This window comes from Patagioenas fasciata, chromosome 3 (genome assembly GCF_037038585.1).
Source record: "Patagioenas fasciata isolate bPatFas1 chromosome 3, bPatFas1.hap1, whole genome shotgun sequence".
Classification (NCBI taxonomy): Eukaryota; Metazoa; Chordata; class Aves; order Columbiformes; family Columbidae; genus Patagioenas; species Patagioenas fasciata.
The window spans coordinates 109,137,455-109,153,688 of record NC_092522.1 but is presented as its reverse complement, the minus strand read 5'-3'; the positions used below and the strand labels follow the sequence as shown (position 1 = coordinate 109,153,688).

At 39.2% G+C, this 16,234-nt stretch overlaps 1 long non-coding RNA gene across 4 annotated transcripts in view; it reads left to right on the top strand.

Moving 5' to 3' along the window:
• The window catches only part of LOC136099554 (uncharacterized), a 34,781-nt gene that overhangs the window by 1,611 nt on the left and 16,936 nt on the right, over positions 1–16,234 (top strand). The gene's annotated exons all lie outside the window — the stretch shown is intronic.

Here is a 16,234-nt window from a genome sequence, read left to right as displayed (position 1 = left end):
GCTTGTCAGCTATATTTATTTTATTGGTTGTAGCAAAGCAGATGCATAAGCAGTGACTATCTGCATGATGTTTCCTTGCTCTGGTTCTTACTAGTTTTTCCGTTCTGATTGTTACTTACTTTCTTTCATAAAATTCAGCACCATTTTTTGCTTTTAACTTTTGTGTCCCTAGAATTTTGTTATAGACTCCTGTCCTCTTTAAGACTTGCACATGTTTCAGTTAATGTGGCGTGTACAGGTATAAGTTCCTCCAGTGCTGATGCATTAAATATCATGTCTGTATTTGTATGTCACATAATAAATGGGTATATTTGCGATCAGGTTGAGTATAAATACTCATTCTTGCTAAAAATATGTGTGATGTCTTCATTTTTGTATTAGCTGCTCATGATACCTTTAGAGCAATACTTACCACACTATTACTCAAACTTGCTTTCTTAAATTATCGTATCTTCTAATGTGGCATATTTATTTATAAAATTTGAAGGGGATGAAAAACATGGGATCTGAAAGGCTAATAATACTAGATCTTTACTTTTTGCAGCAGCCCTTCTGTCAGGTATAGTCCAAATCTACAGCGTATCAATGTAATATCTAGTGGTTGTGTCTTCAATTTTATACTGGAGTATATACAACTCAGACACTGTCATTATGCAATGAATCTTTAAATTCTATAGACCATATTTACACATCAGGTTAGGTTCGATGATTGCAATGATATCTTCTGATCTTTAACTTAACAGATACAAAAATTTGCCGTCTCAATGAAATGGCTAGACCTTTTTGCTTGACATAATGCACATATTTTCTGAAACTAAAGACTTGTGCTTGGGTGAACCTTCTAGAAGACATCTAGTCTTGATATAAAGACTCAACAGTTTGGAGAACCCAGGGCTTCTGTTAGTGTTCTAGGACAATGACTAGTCACAATTGTTGTGTCTTCCAGCTATTGCTTCTTAATACCATTTCTTTCAGTAGGTTAAGGAGCTATTTAGTACTCAGACTTTTCTTCCTATGGGCATTGTATACTGTAATGAAATAATTTCTCAGTTTTGTTTCTTGATAAACCAAGCTGATCAGCTCCCCTCTTTAAAAGAGGGCAGAGCTAATTTGAATTGCTTTGCATTGGCCACAAACCAAGACTGTGTACACAGATGGTGACTGTGGGTCAACTGACATGTGGCAACTCGTTACTCTGCAGTAACGCTTCTGTTAGTGTGTCTGAGTCCTGCGTCTCTCACTGGAAGGATATTTTCTCAGCCCTTCCATCATTTTTATAGTTCTAACATGTCAATAAATTATGATCCTGGTTCTCCCGCACTGTTACATTCAAGAGTGTCAGTAGACTTCCTGGTTCTAGTATCATACTGACTCATCTACTTGTCTACTCTGGCCTGTAAGTATTTATGAGTGACACTTAATTTCAGCATCCAGCCCCATTATTTGAATCTGTGAATAAGTGTTACAATGCAATGGATTAATAATGAGACAGCTGTGAACAAGGATTGCTTGTGTGGGGTCTCATACTGCTGGTTTGTATCTAGGTTTTTTTTCTGCTTGTTTGCTTGCTCACTATTGCTCCTTCTCCTCTGGCTTTGGACTCTGTCATTCAAATGTCACTGCCATCTTTGACCCAGTCATGCAGTTGGAGGTCTTCTACTAAAGAGAAATAAATAACAAAAACACTTTCCAGACATTCAAGCTCTGCACATTGCTCTGCTGAAAAGCTTCTTGTCTTGTGGATATGCATAGACTACAACTCCATAAAGCAGTATGAAATATCAGGGTTTAGATCACTTTCCCTTGCAGAACATATGGAAATCACAATACTTGATTTGTACAAACATTTCTTCCTACACTGACTTTAAACCAATGTTAGTAGTTCTATCAGTCAGTGTTGTTAAAGACATCTCAGGCCTTCCAAATCATAAGGTAGATTTTAAAATAACTAGGTTTTTTTCTGTTTTTGGTTTTCGAGCCCTTAGAAATCCTTCCTGTATATCAAAATATCCATTTGCATCACAGCCAGTAAGATCCCAACCCAAGGGCCAGGTGCTATTCAAACACAGAACAATAAAGCAGCCTCTGCAGAACTGAGTGTCTAAAATTAGCTAATGGAAAAGGTAATTGAGTGAATATAAGGAAATACTGGACCATTATCGGTCTGTATGACAGTCTGTGATCTTCACACACTATTGCCCAGATGTTTCTTAAGACATTTTAAGTAGGGCTTTCAAGGAGGATTAGGAGATAGATTGGGATGTTTAAGGGGAAATTATTACAAGAATGAGGGTCGGCATGAGAGGAAGCACACAAGACTTTGTGTCCTTGAAATTTAGCAGTTCAGAGTTGGAAGTTAATGTCATGGATCAAACAGAGGCAAAAATTAGTATCTGTCTAATGGAAGGACATGCTAAAGGAGCTGTGAGAATAGCAGGGAGAGAACATGATGAGCTGGTTAGCATACTTGATGATCCCTCAAGCAGCTGCCTGGGATAAGACTCAAAATGTGTAAGGAATTTTTTTTTTCCACAGCAGTCATGTCATTATTGCCCTTCACTGACCAGCTCAGTAACAGACTGTTTAATAGTGTTTGCACTATCTTTCTTTGATATCATTTTTTTTTCACATAATTTCATTCTTTGATAGCTTCAGATAGTTTGAGGAAATATTTTTTATTTGCCTCCTTTATATGTATGCAGTATTTACAAGGATTCTGAGGTGTATTTGTTAATTCTGTTAAAGGTGATTTGAGGGAACAAAACAAGAAGGTGGTTCATAGAAAATGACATTACTCTCATTGCTTATCTTTGAACTTAAAAAGTAAGCATGCAAATAAATATATCCTGTCAGCTGCTAGTTACTGGCTTACAATTTTCAGGCATGTAGAGGTTAGGCTCAGAAATGTATGTAGTACATATAAGTCATAGCAGATAACTAAAACACTGTGTGATAAGCCTTGTCACTGGATCCTGTTGTTTCATCCCAAGCCTTACAATATTTTTCTTAAAGTATCAACCCCTGGTGTTCAGATAAACACTTTCAAAACAGATTCCATTTTTGAAAATTTGTTCCCACGGTTTTGGAGAAAGGCTTCTCAAACGTCCAATAGAGCAAATATGTTTTTAAGTCTCTCCTATGATTTTAGAGATCTAACTCATGTTTTAATGATACCAATTATAACATGTAGCAGCTTTAGAATAGGAAGTATGTCCGACGTTTAAGAATGAACTCGTGGCATTTTTCTGTTGAAAAGAATTTCTATTTGAAAATGTGCTTGCTGTTATATGTATATTTCTAGGGATTTACTTCTACAAATAAGTGCAATAAAAAAATATATAGTTCAGAAAAGTATATATTTTTAAGTCTTTTTGCATTTGGAAATGCCTATTTGGGAACCTCTGTTACAAGCACATGCTTTGCCCACACTTACCATGTAATCATGTTCCCTTGCATTGCTCTCACCAACTTTTGTGGAGAACTTACAAAGATCTCTTTTCACTAGTATTAATGGTAACAACACCACCAACAACTGAAGTTGTACCATGTGAACAAAGACAAGAAAGCAAACACAGAGAAGAGTATTGGTATTTTGTGCTGTTTCCCTCAAAACTCCCAAAACATTTTAACCAGTAGCAGGGGAGTATGATACTTAAAGGGTGAAAGCGGGCAGGACTCAAGTCTGTACACCTTTCCGTACAATGGGAATTTTACTTACTGAGGTTTGGCAGAACTGCGCCATTTTTTTTTAATGTGAATTTGGTAATAATATCTTATGGTCACGGTATTTGTAATGTACACCCTGGATGAATGTGTGTGCTCCCATGTGTTATATGAGAATGTTTCTGGTTTTCAGAATCCAGTGTTCGCTTCAATGAGTTAGACCAAATAGGTCTGCACAGCTCTTTCAAGATGCCCTCGAGTGCTGCCCCTCTCGTAGTGCCTCAGGCTGGATCGTGCTGTCTGGATGAAGCTACAGGCCCCTGGGCCATCTCTAGAACAAACGTAGATGGGAAGCCCTCAGGGATACTGACTGCTGAGGAGTTAGTTATCATGCTACAGTCCCAGAAAGGTTCTTCTAATATTCATGTTATACATATTGTGTGTCCTCTGGAAGTCCTGCTACTTCAGCCTTTGTCAGTATCCCTAACTGCCACAACCTTTCAGGTAACATCAGGAGAGGGAAACTCAACCTTCCTGGTACCTAGGCAGTTGTGTAAACACCACTGCAATCACAATATTCACAAGGCCAAGCACATCATGGAGGGTCACCCTGAACCACATCGTTCCTGTCAACAGCTCAGCTGTGCCCAAAGAAGAGAACACAAAGCAGGTAGACTGCCTTTCTGTTGAAATGCCTGTTTGATTTTTTTTCTGATCTACAGCTCTAGATCACCAAAGAAAATAAACAAAATCAGGAGTCTGTGGGCCGCTTTTGCATTCACCAGACCATGTTCAGTACCCTGTGCTCTGTTGCATCAGCTCCCTGATGTATAACTTGGGATAAGGTGATTTCTTTTCTGAGAAATTACAGAATTACAATTTGGTTCCAGAATCAATGAAGTTTCAGGCAACAAGAATTCCATGGAAGATAATTGAATTATGTTTAGGAATGAAGAGACATTAGTTTCCATGGGCACAGAGTGAAGAGGCATGAGGAATGTTCTCGGATTCAAGAATTTTTAGAAAGAGGAAAAAAAAACCTGACCTATATTGTTATCAAACACAAAGCACCTTTGTTACTCTCATAAATTTGCTGTCAAGGAGAGACTCCTGAAAGTCAGTTCAGCAAAAGTGCTCCGTTGCCCCACTGGAATGTGAAAACTAGGAAGTGGTCTCTCTTCAAAAAGACAACTCAGAATACTATGAAACCCTAAGAAATTACATGCAATTCCATCTGGCTAGGGCCTGAGCAGGACAGAGAAAGAAAGAAAGACTGTCAAAAAAGGGAACTGAAACTGATGTTCTCCTGGCTTTAACATGGAAAAACAAAGACAGAAATTCAAAGTTTTCCCATTCCAATGAAGCGTGGCCCAAAACAAAGTAGAATTTAACAAAAGTGCATAACTCTATTTCATCTCCCAGAGTCAGACATCCAATCAAGAGTGAAGCATATGTGATCACGTACTTCATGAATGTCTGTTAAATAAAATATGATGACCTTTAAAGTGGAGAATACATTTAGAAACAAAAATAAATCTTCTAGCGTCAAGTCTTCTATCCTTTTATGGTGGAGTCCTCACCTGTTCAAACTTATTCCTGATCACCTGCCTTGAGTGTGAATATCTGGCAGCGATGAACTAGCTGCCTTGGATGCCTTTCAGGGGCCATCTTTTGCTGCATGGGTTGCTTGCCTGCAGCTGATGATCTGGAATCCATGGAAAGTGGTGGGAAATGTTAATTACTCTGCAGGACAACTGTGTAGTGTTGGGAGACGTGGCAGGGCTTAGGCAGTGCAGAAAGGAACTCCCTTCAGAGATCGTGGTTCTGCTTTTGAACTCTGCTTGAGCAAGGTCCTGTTCTGCAAGTGCTCCTGACACTTGTACTGGACTAGTTTGGCATTTCAGACCTACAAAGGACCTGCATCCTCCTGGGGGAAGTGCTTATAGTGGCTCTGAGTAGTAGGGAAAGAGTCTACAGAATCTTTACAACTTGGACCAAGCTGTACCTCAGGAGGCTCTTCAGGCAGGAAAGATTCTGTGGAGAAGGTTATTCTTTCAAGTTATACCAAGAAGACATAGTTTGTATAGCACAACACTATAACTATATGAATAGAACAGAATGGACTATTTCAGTTGGAAGCGACCTACAGTGATAATCTAGTCTAACTGCCTGACCACTTCAGGGCTGAAACTATGTTACTAAGGGCATTGTCCAAATGCCTCGTAAACACTGACAGGATTGGGGCACTGACCACCTCTCTAGGAAGCCTGTTCTAGTGTTTGAGCATCCTCTTGGTAAAGAAATGCTGCCTGATGTCCAGTCTGAACCTCCCCTGATACAGCTTTGAACCATTCCCATGTATCCTATCACTGGGTACCAGGGAGAAGAGGTCAGCATCTCTCTCTCCACGTCCCCTCCTCAGGAAGCTGTAGAGAGCAATGAGGTCACCTCTCAGCCTCCTTTTCTCCAAACTAGACAAACCCAGAGGCCTTAGCTGCTCCTCACAAGACCTTCTTTCCAGCCCTTTCACCTGCTTTGTTGATCTCTTCTGGACAGATTCAAGGACCTCCACATCCTGCTTAAATGGTGGGCTCCAGAACTGCACACAGTACTCAAGGTGAGGCCACACCAATGCTGGACACAACAGGATAATCCCCACTTTTGAACAGCGGATGATAGTGTGTTTGATGCACCCCAGGACACAATTTGCCCTCTTGGCTGCCAGGGCACACAGCTGACTCATGTTGATCCACTGTCAACAGCAGGCTCAATGGATATGGATAATGACAGAAAAAAAGAGTTTATAGTGAAAACCTCTGAATTTTTCTTTGCAATCGCTAAGATGTGCCAACACTATTAAGAAGGAAATCTTACATAGTTTTCACGAATGTGTAGAAAATACTAGGACAGTTGTAGATGAAAACTTTTGTAGGCTGAGACAAGTGCAAGAAGAACACTGTCTAACAGCAGAGCTCTTCCTTTTGTAGTCAATGAGGAAATACTGCCTTATCTAGGTAAGTTATCTTAGGAAAGCAACATCGTACCAACATCTGCTGGTTGTGCACAGTGAAATTGCCTGCTGACCTTTGTCAATGGAAAACCTCAATCCTCATTTCTGAATCTAATTGCTACAAAGCTTTTTTTGGCCATCTTTTGAGGTTACTCGTATTTTTAATAAATTTCCATCATTATTTGTTTTTTCTTAATGTTGTCTTCTAGTACTGGCATGCTGAAATGTGGAATAAGTTAGTATGGGGTGTCTTAATGGCCTACAAACTTCATCCCAAAAGTTAACTGCTGGAGAAAGGGGAACTCAGAGTGAAGGCTGGGAGTGGTCAAAAATAAGGATTAGATTGTCCTTATGGATTAGTGCTGTCTGCACTGTTGTGGATATGGCCTACTCTCTGGGCTTCTAAGGCATCCCAGCAATGAGATGTTTTATTGGACATCACAGTGTCAGAATGGTGATGACACCCAGCTTATTATACTGTGATACCATGAGACTGTGGAGCCAACAGTGTGCCCTGGCAGCCAAGAGGGCCAACCATGTCCTGGGGTGCATCCAGCACAGCATTGCCAGCCAGGCAAGGGAGGTGATTGTCCTGCTCTGCTCTGCGCTGGTGTGGCCTCACCTGGAGCACTGTGTGCAGTTCTGGGCACCCATCCTAGGGCACCCATCCCAAGCTAGGAATGCAACCACAATAGCCGCTCACTCACCCCCCTCCCCACCCTCAGGAACTTTGTCCACATTGAGCAGCCAGTCCCAGGAAGCAGCGCCTGCTCCTGAACAGCTGATCCCAAAGAGAGAAAAAAGGCAGAAAGGCCCAGAGACTCCTGCAAAACAGCAAAAGGCTGAACTAAATGTCCCGAACAGAACTCCCCTGGCTCCGACAAAAACTGAGAAGAAGACAAAGAAGTGAGAGAAAGACTGGAAGGTCCTAACTCTCCTTAAATATGAAGCATGACGCTAATGGAATGCAATATTCATTGATCAGTCTGGATGTCAGTCAGGCTCTGCTCCATCCATGCCCCCTTCCTCAATGCCTCTCACCTGTGGGCAGAGCTCAGAATATCCTTGGCTCTCAGACCAGAACAATTAAAAGCATTAACTCTGTCCTGGAGTGTTATCTCTTGTTCTCAAACTAAGTGCAAATAATGAGCGTGCAAGCTATGAACTAGCTAACGTGCTAGCTAACTGCATGAAGAAAATTAACTCATTTTCAGTCAAATAAGCACAGCACTACAGTATAAAAAAAAGATATAAAGCTACTGGAGAGTGTCCAGAAGAGGGCTACAAAGTTGGTGAAGGGTTTGGAGAGGAAGCCATATGAGGAGCGGATAAAGTCACTTCATTTGTTCAGCCTGGAGAAGAGGAGACTGAGGGGAGAACTCATCACAGCTACAGCTTCCTCACAAGGGGAGCAGGAGGGGCAGGCACTGATGTCTCTGGCAATCAAGGACAGAACCCCAGGGGCGAATGGTAGGAAGATGTGCCAGGGGAGGTTTAGATTGGACATTAAGACTTCAAAACCAACCATGTCTTCTGCACCAGTTCTATGTGTCTAACCTCCCTTTTTTGGTATCTAGCTTCTGAAAGTGAAACTTTCCAGTTCCATTTTTAAAACAAAATTAATCTAAGAAGAAATTTGTAATTTTCTTTTGAGAAAAATGAAACAAAAAGTACTTTGGTCAATGCAATCCCTGTTCTCAAGCAGTTCAGTTTGATTACTGATATGCTTACCCGTCTCTTTATGTCTGATACCCATGAAGGGGTGAGGCTGATATACAGAGATTTGTTCTTCATCCTTTCCCTCTTGGCATCATGTTTAGGAGCCTGGTTTTGAATGTGAATCCCTCCCAAACTGTCAGGCTTATCCTCAATATGTTAACTAATGCTATGGCTGGCACCTCACTTTGCTAAATCTAGCTGCTTCAGTCACAGTGGCCCTGCACTCTGTAGATTTGAATTTGGCATGTTGTGGGTTTTAAGCACACCGTTATATTTCCAATGCTGTCATCTAAATAATTATGCAGTCTGCTCTCATTGCACTGAATCATTGCAGAGTCTTGACTTCACTTGCATCTCACCTATTTATGCACAACCTATAACTAAGTCATTACCCTCCAACACCAGTAGGTATCCATTTAAATGCAGTCCTAAGTATGGAATTGCTGCCAGGCACTTTTGGAATTCATGGGAGGGTCTGGCAGTGTTACTGCAGTTGCAGGACAATGGGTACGGGGACTATACTTGGATAATGCTATTCAATGTTAAGTTAGACTTGATATGATAATGGAGTTTCTTAGAGTACAATTATATGTTTTTAAGTACATAGTAAAATTATGTGGGAAATGGTAAACAGCTGAAAAAGCAAAGGATAAGGATTTAAATAATCTCTGAGGCTGTTTCAAGAACAGCAGCGTCACTTAGGCACTAGAAAGATGCACATGTCAGAAAGGAATAGATTAGGTATGACCTGGAGGCTTATGGACTTCAGAGAGAAAACAGAATGAACTAAAACTAGATCAATACGGCATGATGTATATTAATTTTCCAGTCTCCCTTATTACTTATTAAACACAGTTTAAGGAAACAAAATAATTTAATTAAACGGGGAGAATTGGTATAGCTAACTAACTTTAACTCTTTGAAGATAACATTTATGATGGTAATAAGAAATCCACTACAGGCAAAACATTCTAGCTTTGAACTTTATCAATTCATTCATTATTTTGTCACTAAAGAGAAGGCCACAAAAATCAAATGTTTATTTATGAGGCATTTATTGTGGATAGAGAGTTAAATCATAGGCATGTACCATAAATAAAAACATTTGTGATTAATGGAAATAACAGGAAAAAAAACCAAATAGGAAAATACAGATTTGTCAGAGGCACTGAATCATATACACTGTCAGTGTTTGGTAAGTAACAGACAATCTGAATAAGGCTTACAAGGTCTTCAATATGTACAAAAACGCAAGAGTGTTACAACAAAGACCTTCTTTCATTGATGTTAGCAGCTGATCCCTACCATGCTTTGTGGGATCAGTGGCAGACAGTGACGAACTTCAGTAGAAATGTACAGGCTCATGGATGCCACAGAGTTCAGTCCTTTTACATCAGCTGCATTTGTGTTTGAGCAAAGTTGCACTAACTCTCTTAAGGTATCTGCCAGTCTTTCTTTTGGTGTCACTATCTAGCGACTAAAAGGTAATGAAAAGTGGTAATGAGTACACAGTTCTCAGTGGCTACAAGAATGTATTGTCAGTACCTGGAGGAAAAAGAGAAAACAATCCATTGTTAAAGACTAGATAGGGAGAATAAGGGACACAACCATGAAATGCCTCAAATAAATGGTTTAAATAGTCCATCAAGAAAATACTGACACTTATAATCTGAGAGGATGTAATAGCCTGTGCTGTAAGTAATGAACTTTTCATGCCTTGGCACAAAAAGCTATGAGCATGAAAAGAAATAAATCATGTGCCAGCATGTTGCTTGGTGTGTAGTAGCTGGTAAGTTTATCTGATTAAAAATAATAATTAAAAAAATCCTCCATTTATGTTATCATTTACAGTATTAAGGAAACTCTAAAATATATACTAACAACTGACTTGCCATTAAGCATTCAGATCCAGTAGTGCTTGTATGCAGTGCAGTTACTTATTGTGATGCATGTAAGGAGCCTGAGGCAGCCCCTTAATTCCTCTGCATTAGCATCCCAAGTAGCCGTACCTGAAGAAAATCTGTCTCCACACAACTAGACTGTCCTTATGGGTTGGAGTAAGCTGAGCATGAGAATTTGCCCCATACTTGCTATGTGCACGAATAGCGAGTATGTAGTGGAAAGCATCTTCACCAGACTGCGAGCTGATGCAATCCACGCCCCCCCCGGGACCAGCATGGGGGCTGCCCAGGAGATACAGGCTCTCTGAGCTCAGCTTATTAATTGACTGTTAGCTTTTCCTAGCCTAAACTAAAAGTACCTGGACAATATTTTTCTTAAACGTACAGATCCAAATCTAAGTCTTCCTTACTTGGTTATCCACATGACCGGGTCTCACTCACCTAAATTAGACTATCTTCACAAATTAAAAAAGCAAGATTTGATCATTATTTCTGTGTGATTAATTTAGGCTTAGGTTAACAGTATCATAAATAATGTAACACAGTCAGAAGTTCATTTCAGAAAAACAGAACCACCACAGTTTCCACAGTTGTGAATGGAGCATGTGGCTTCTGAACACCTCAGAAGTGGGGCTACTCTGATGCAAAGTGCAAGCAACCTAATTTGACATATATGGCTTTACAATCTAATTTTGTCCTGTAAGAGAATAATACTTTCTACAAGAACTTATAATTAATTCCAGTATGTGCTTCAAAGCACATATGCCATTTTGAAAGCAGCTCGATCTTTTTCTGAAGTATTTTTTAAATGTTGGAAAACTTGTTGAGCAACCCTCTAACTAAGGTAAAAGTATTACTGCAGTAATTTGAAAGCAATTTATAAGAGTCAATCAAGAGATTTGATAGAACATTCCAAGGAAGTCACATGATTTCCATTCGCATATTTTCATTATCTTTACAGTAACATACAACACAGCACTTTATTTCCAAAGCTATTGTCTTATGATAACTCTCATAAGAGAGCCATTACAGTGCATCGGTGGTTTTGGCCAAAGGCAGAGATGATTTGCCTTTGTGATACCTATATTTTTGGAGAAAAAAAAAAAGGAGGAAGTTCTTTAGTGCAGGATGTCTGATTATTTGTTCACAGTGGTCTGCGGTCCTTCTGACTTGAGTAGCTCTGTATTTACTTTTCCACATGTACAACTGCAAAATCAGAACGGGATAGGTGCACTCTACCAATGACAATTCTTCAATTCCTGGACTTATTAAAAAAACCAATCTAGATCCTGGCAGCTCCTTTTAAAAAAATGGAGATATACCACTTTCCCCAAGTAGCAAAAGGGTATACATAGCTGCAAACAGTTTCTCAGCTTCTATAAATGTACTCAAAAAAATTGGAATATGAAAATAAAAATGCTTAGCCCATATTTATAAACCAGTTATACGTGACAATTTATGGAAACCCAGAAAGTGGAGTTAATGTTCACATACATATATAATGAAATTTGAAGTGCATGTATGTTAAATATGTATCATACTGATGGATTCTTTATAAATGCGTAAGAGAGAGATTTATTATTTATGTTGCTCCAGGACTGTACTATGTTCTTTTCAGTAAAAAGCAGGATGATGTGTTTCCTTCCTCAAAGAATATAAAACTCCACTTAAACAAATAGATTGGATTCTGTACCTTTAAATTTGAAACAGGCTATTTTATGGGGATGGGATGGTGTGCAAAATGAAATGTAGCCGTAATTGTTAAGGTTTGTGACATACTGTGTATGGCTCAAGCTGTTATATCAATTCCTATATGCATTCAATTAAAGAACCCATCTTCAATGATGTATTCTAGCACACTCCTGGGAACCAATCCAATGTCTTTAGCTATCTATTTTACATGAAACCAATTATTGTAATATCTCTAATGTCTAAGTGGTATTGTCGTGAGTACCATTTTAGCATGGTCCAAAGTATTTATTTCTATGAGATTATCTATCTACCCTTCAAATTTATTATGCTTTCAAGAATATCCACAGAGTCACATTAGCATATTTGTATCCCACAGCCAAATGTTCAAGAGAAATTTAATATGAGATAAATAATCAGCTGACTAAACTCAGTGCTTTCCACTTCTGTTTACATGAAACGACCTCTTGCTGGTGCTTGACCTCTCTCTATCCTCATTCTCAGTTCCCTGTGACAGCTGATGTGCATTATTTGTTATAATCCTCTGTTTTCCCCCAGTGCTGTGTGACGCTAGCTCAGCTCTGCCATAGACTACAATCACTGTCTGGAAAACTCTGGGAATGAGAATGAGAACAATGTTATAGGACTTTGCAGGAAAAAGGTTCTGTCTCATGTTACCACAAATTATCGTTATTTTACAGCAGTAATAAAATGTACCTACAAGCACTAAGGTCTCAGTTGTGCCACTATTTGACCATGTGTCTGAGCCAGTGCAGTTCCCCTTTGTACAATTCTGCCTTTCCAGAAGTACAGTGGAAATATAGTCCAAAAGAGTGTTTAGACTTTGTGCATTAACATAATGTTTGTTTGTTGTAAAACAGTATGTCATTTTCATAAATTATTATTGCAGGTTTTGACCTCCTCTTTGCGTGAAAAGTTCTGGTTTTGTGGAAAACTCCAAACAACTGTGAAGTAGTTAAGCATCGTTATCATTGCTGTTGCCATTGTCATGGTTTGTTGCTGGTAGCGCTAGTTTTACTAGTTGACATTGTGTAACAGGTGCTGTATGGGCTCTTCAGTGCCCTAACACAGCAGTCCTTTAATGACCTCATTTTATAGCAAAACTTCCATTTATGCCAAGAAGATAGAAAACCTATCATCAAAAAGAAGTGAAGAGCTTTGATTTGATGATGCTCTGGACTCGCTTTATAAAAGGAAAATAACCAAAATGTAATGGAGTGGCAAAAACACAGGCCTTGCACCTGAAGTACAGGAATGGGAGGTACACAGTGATTCAGTGGCAAAATACAGTGGGGTGGCCTCTTTTTTCATTTGAGTGAATTTACTATATGTGTCATGAGGAACTTGCCAACAAAGGTTTAAAGAAAGACTGTGTGTTAGGGCTGTCTGGTTAAGGAGGTCCCAGGATGCTCTAAAGCTTTTCAGATGAGACATGTACATACAGCAAAGTATGTTGTTTCAGAAGAAGAAAATGTACTTACTGGTGTGACTGTGGGGAGACAGTAGGAAAACTGCTTTGACAGGGGGATGCCTGCATGAGTAGCATATTAAAGGAGGACTGTAGCAAAACTGAATATCTGTCTGGAAGCTCATCTTATAAGTTGTCATCTACTGGCCAAGACATTGCATGCCACAGTCTTTCTAGTGTAAAATCTCTCAATGTACTTTTATTTTCTATCCAAGAAAATGAAAGAACAATTCTGCCCTGTGAATACTAACAAATCTGCTGTCTTTTGAATGGGTAGGACACATAGATTTTTTTAAAGATCTCAGAAATTCTGAGATCTTGTCTGTTCTTTCTGAGTTTTCTGTCGGAAAATCATGCAGTTGGCCTTTCTTCCAGTAGGACTGGGAGTCTACCGAGTCTGTAAACTGAAAATCAACCTTGAGCTGGATCTGACTCAGTGACTCAGTATCAATGGGAAATATACTTATGTTATATGCTTATCAAAAATGCCATTACATTAAGATTATTTTTATTCTGTATGCAATGTGTAATATAAATAATAAATTATTTGACTTCCAGTTCATGCAGGATTGTGTGCGCTACATAGCTGAACTGTAGCCACATTTGCTTTCGTTTTCCTGACTTCTGTGAGTTACAATCTGAATTGCTGGCCTGCACTAACAACTTCTTGAATTAAACTTCCTCAGGCTGGTGGTGATGGTGATTTTCAGCTAAAACAGTAGTAAACATGCATTGGAATAAACATTATACAATGGTAGATTTTAACAGAAAGGAAATGATTATTTATTGAATGTTGCTGGAGGGGCTAAAATAGTATAAATAAACAGAAGAGAAGACAAAGACCAAGGGAAGTACAGTCTACAAAGCTAATATAAGCATGTTTGAAACCTCTGCAAAATTCAGATGGAAAATGAATTGAAAAATTGATTGCATGATGATATTCTTCTCCGCTTGGCCCAAAGTCCTGTACAACAGTAAAAAATCAAGATTTATTATCACCTTCAGCAAGGGTGAATATGTTGTTATGTGTAGAGCATTATGGGATTCCTCATTTAACATTAAGAAGTTACTAAACACTTTAATGGAAAAAAGCAGCTGAAACAACAGCAGGCTCCGCTCAGAAGAAAACATATATTAGCAAAGGTTTGTTTGGCATTGCTTTGTTCTTTTTTTGCTTGTCTTTACAAAAGGAGGCAGAAACATCACTCAGATAAATAAATACGGAATAGAGCACGCCCACAGAAGTCTGATACTATGGCCTGAGAAAAACTGAAGAAAGAAGAAGATTTTTAATTGGCTTTTGGATGGGAGAGATTTGGGGATGGGAGCTGTAGAATTACTTACTATTATTTTGACTTTTCTTGAGAATCTGTTTGTAAATAAAGGAAAAAAAACACAGTAATTGCCCCAACATCAGCTCCCCTTCTCACTTGGATGACCCACCTAGAACCCAGAAAACTGGCTTACCTTTTGGATCAGAAGGCAATAACAGCGTGTGTTTGGAAGCAGGGAGTAAGAAAATATTTAATAAGATCCAGAAGAAACCTGCAGTGTGCCAGGATTCATTTTACCACCACAAAATCTGGAATCGGGTGATCGTAACTTGAATTCTACCACTGGAGTATAAGCAACAGCAAAGCACTGAACAAAATTCAGTCTCTCGGCTGCTGCTGGGCTTCCTCCTCCATGCAGCACAGAGCACACCCGGGCAGCTGGAATGAAACAACCAGTGAGATTCCGGTACACAAGTGCACCAGGAAAAGGACCAGATATCTGCTAAAGAACCAGCAAAAAGAGGAGAAGCTTAGCATCCCATAGAGGGATTTGAGTGAGGAGTCGGGGATTGTTGAAGCAGTTCCTGTACTGATCTTGTGTTTCATTTTTATCATCACTTTGCATAGACAAATCAGATTGTGGAGGCAGTTCAGCAAAATGGGTCTGGGTGGCAGAGTAAGTACTAGAACCATTCTGATGGTATCTTAAGAAGTGCCTCCAGAAGCATTTTCCAGAATGTGCCTGTTGGTGCAATATACTGAACAACATGAGAAAAACCAGATGAAGAACTTAATGTGTTTTAGTACTGTTAAATCCACAGAATAGTGCCCAAATAAGTGGCAACACATTCTGTTTATACAAACACAAGTTATAAAATCCTTCTGGTTTTTGTAAATAGGAGTTATTATCTTTGAGTAAAATTAATTAATACTAATTGTAGTAGAAGTAATTGAAAGAGTAATTGAGTAATAACTTGAAGGCTGAAGAGGAATGGCATTGGTAGTATGGCTTGCAGAGCTGTCTGGGCCTCTGATTTCTGACCAAGAATCCTTTCAGTGTAATAAGAAGGGACTCTGATTACAGCAATATTCTTACCTAAATCCCTGTAATCCTCTTCCATATCTAATGAATTGGTTTTTTGGTTTGTCTGCTTTAGGATGCAAATGCAATGATGTGTATGAATTATAAAAATCATAAAATCTATGCAGAAGTGGCACAGCCCACCAGTACATCCCAAGATTGTACTACCACTTTCCTCATGGGGTCTGGTCTGAGCAGCTCCTTAAGACTTGGGGTGAAGGAGACTGTAATCACTGGAAAGAATTATTGCAGTGCTCTACTCCTCACTGTTAGAAAGTTTTGAACACTGCTGTTAGCCTTTTTTAGTCTTTCCTCCACAGAATAAATAGCTCTTGTTCCTCTGATCTTTCGTTATGTTTCTAGACTTCCTGTTGCTCTGATTGCTCCCTTATGGATTCTGTCCAGGTG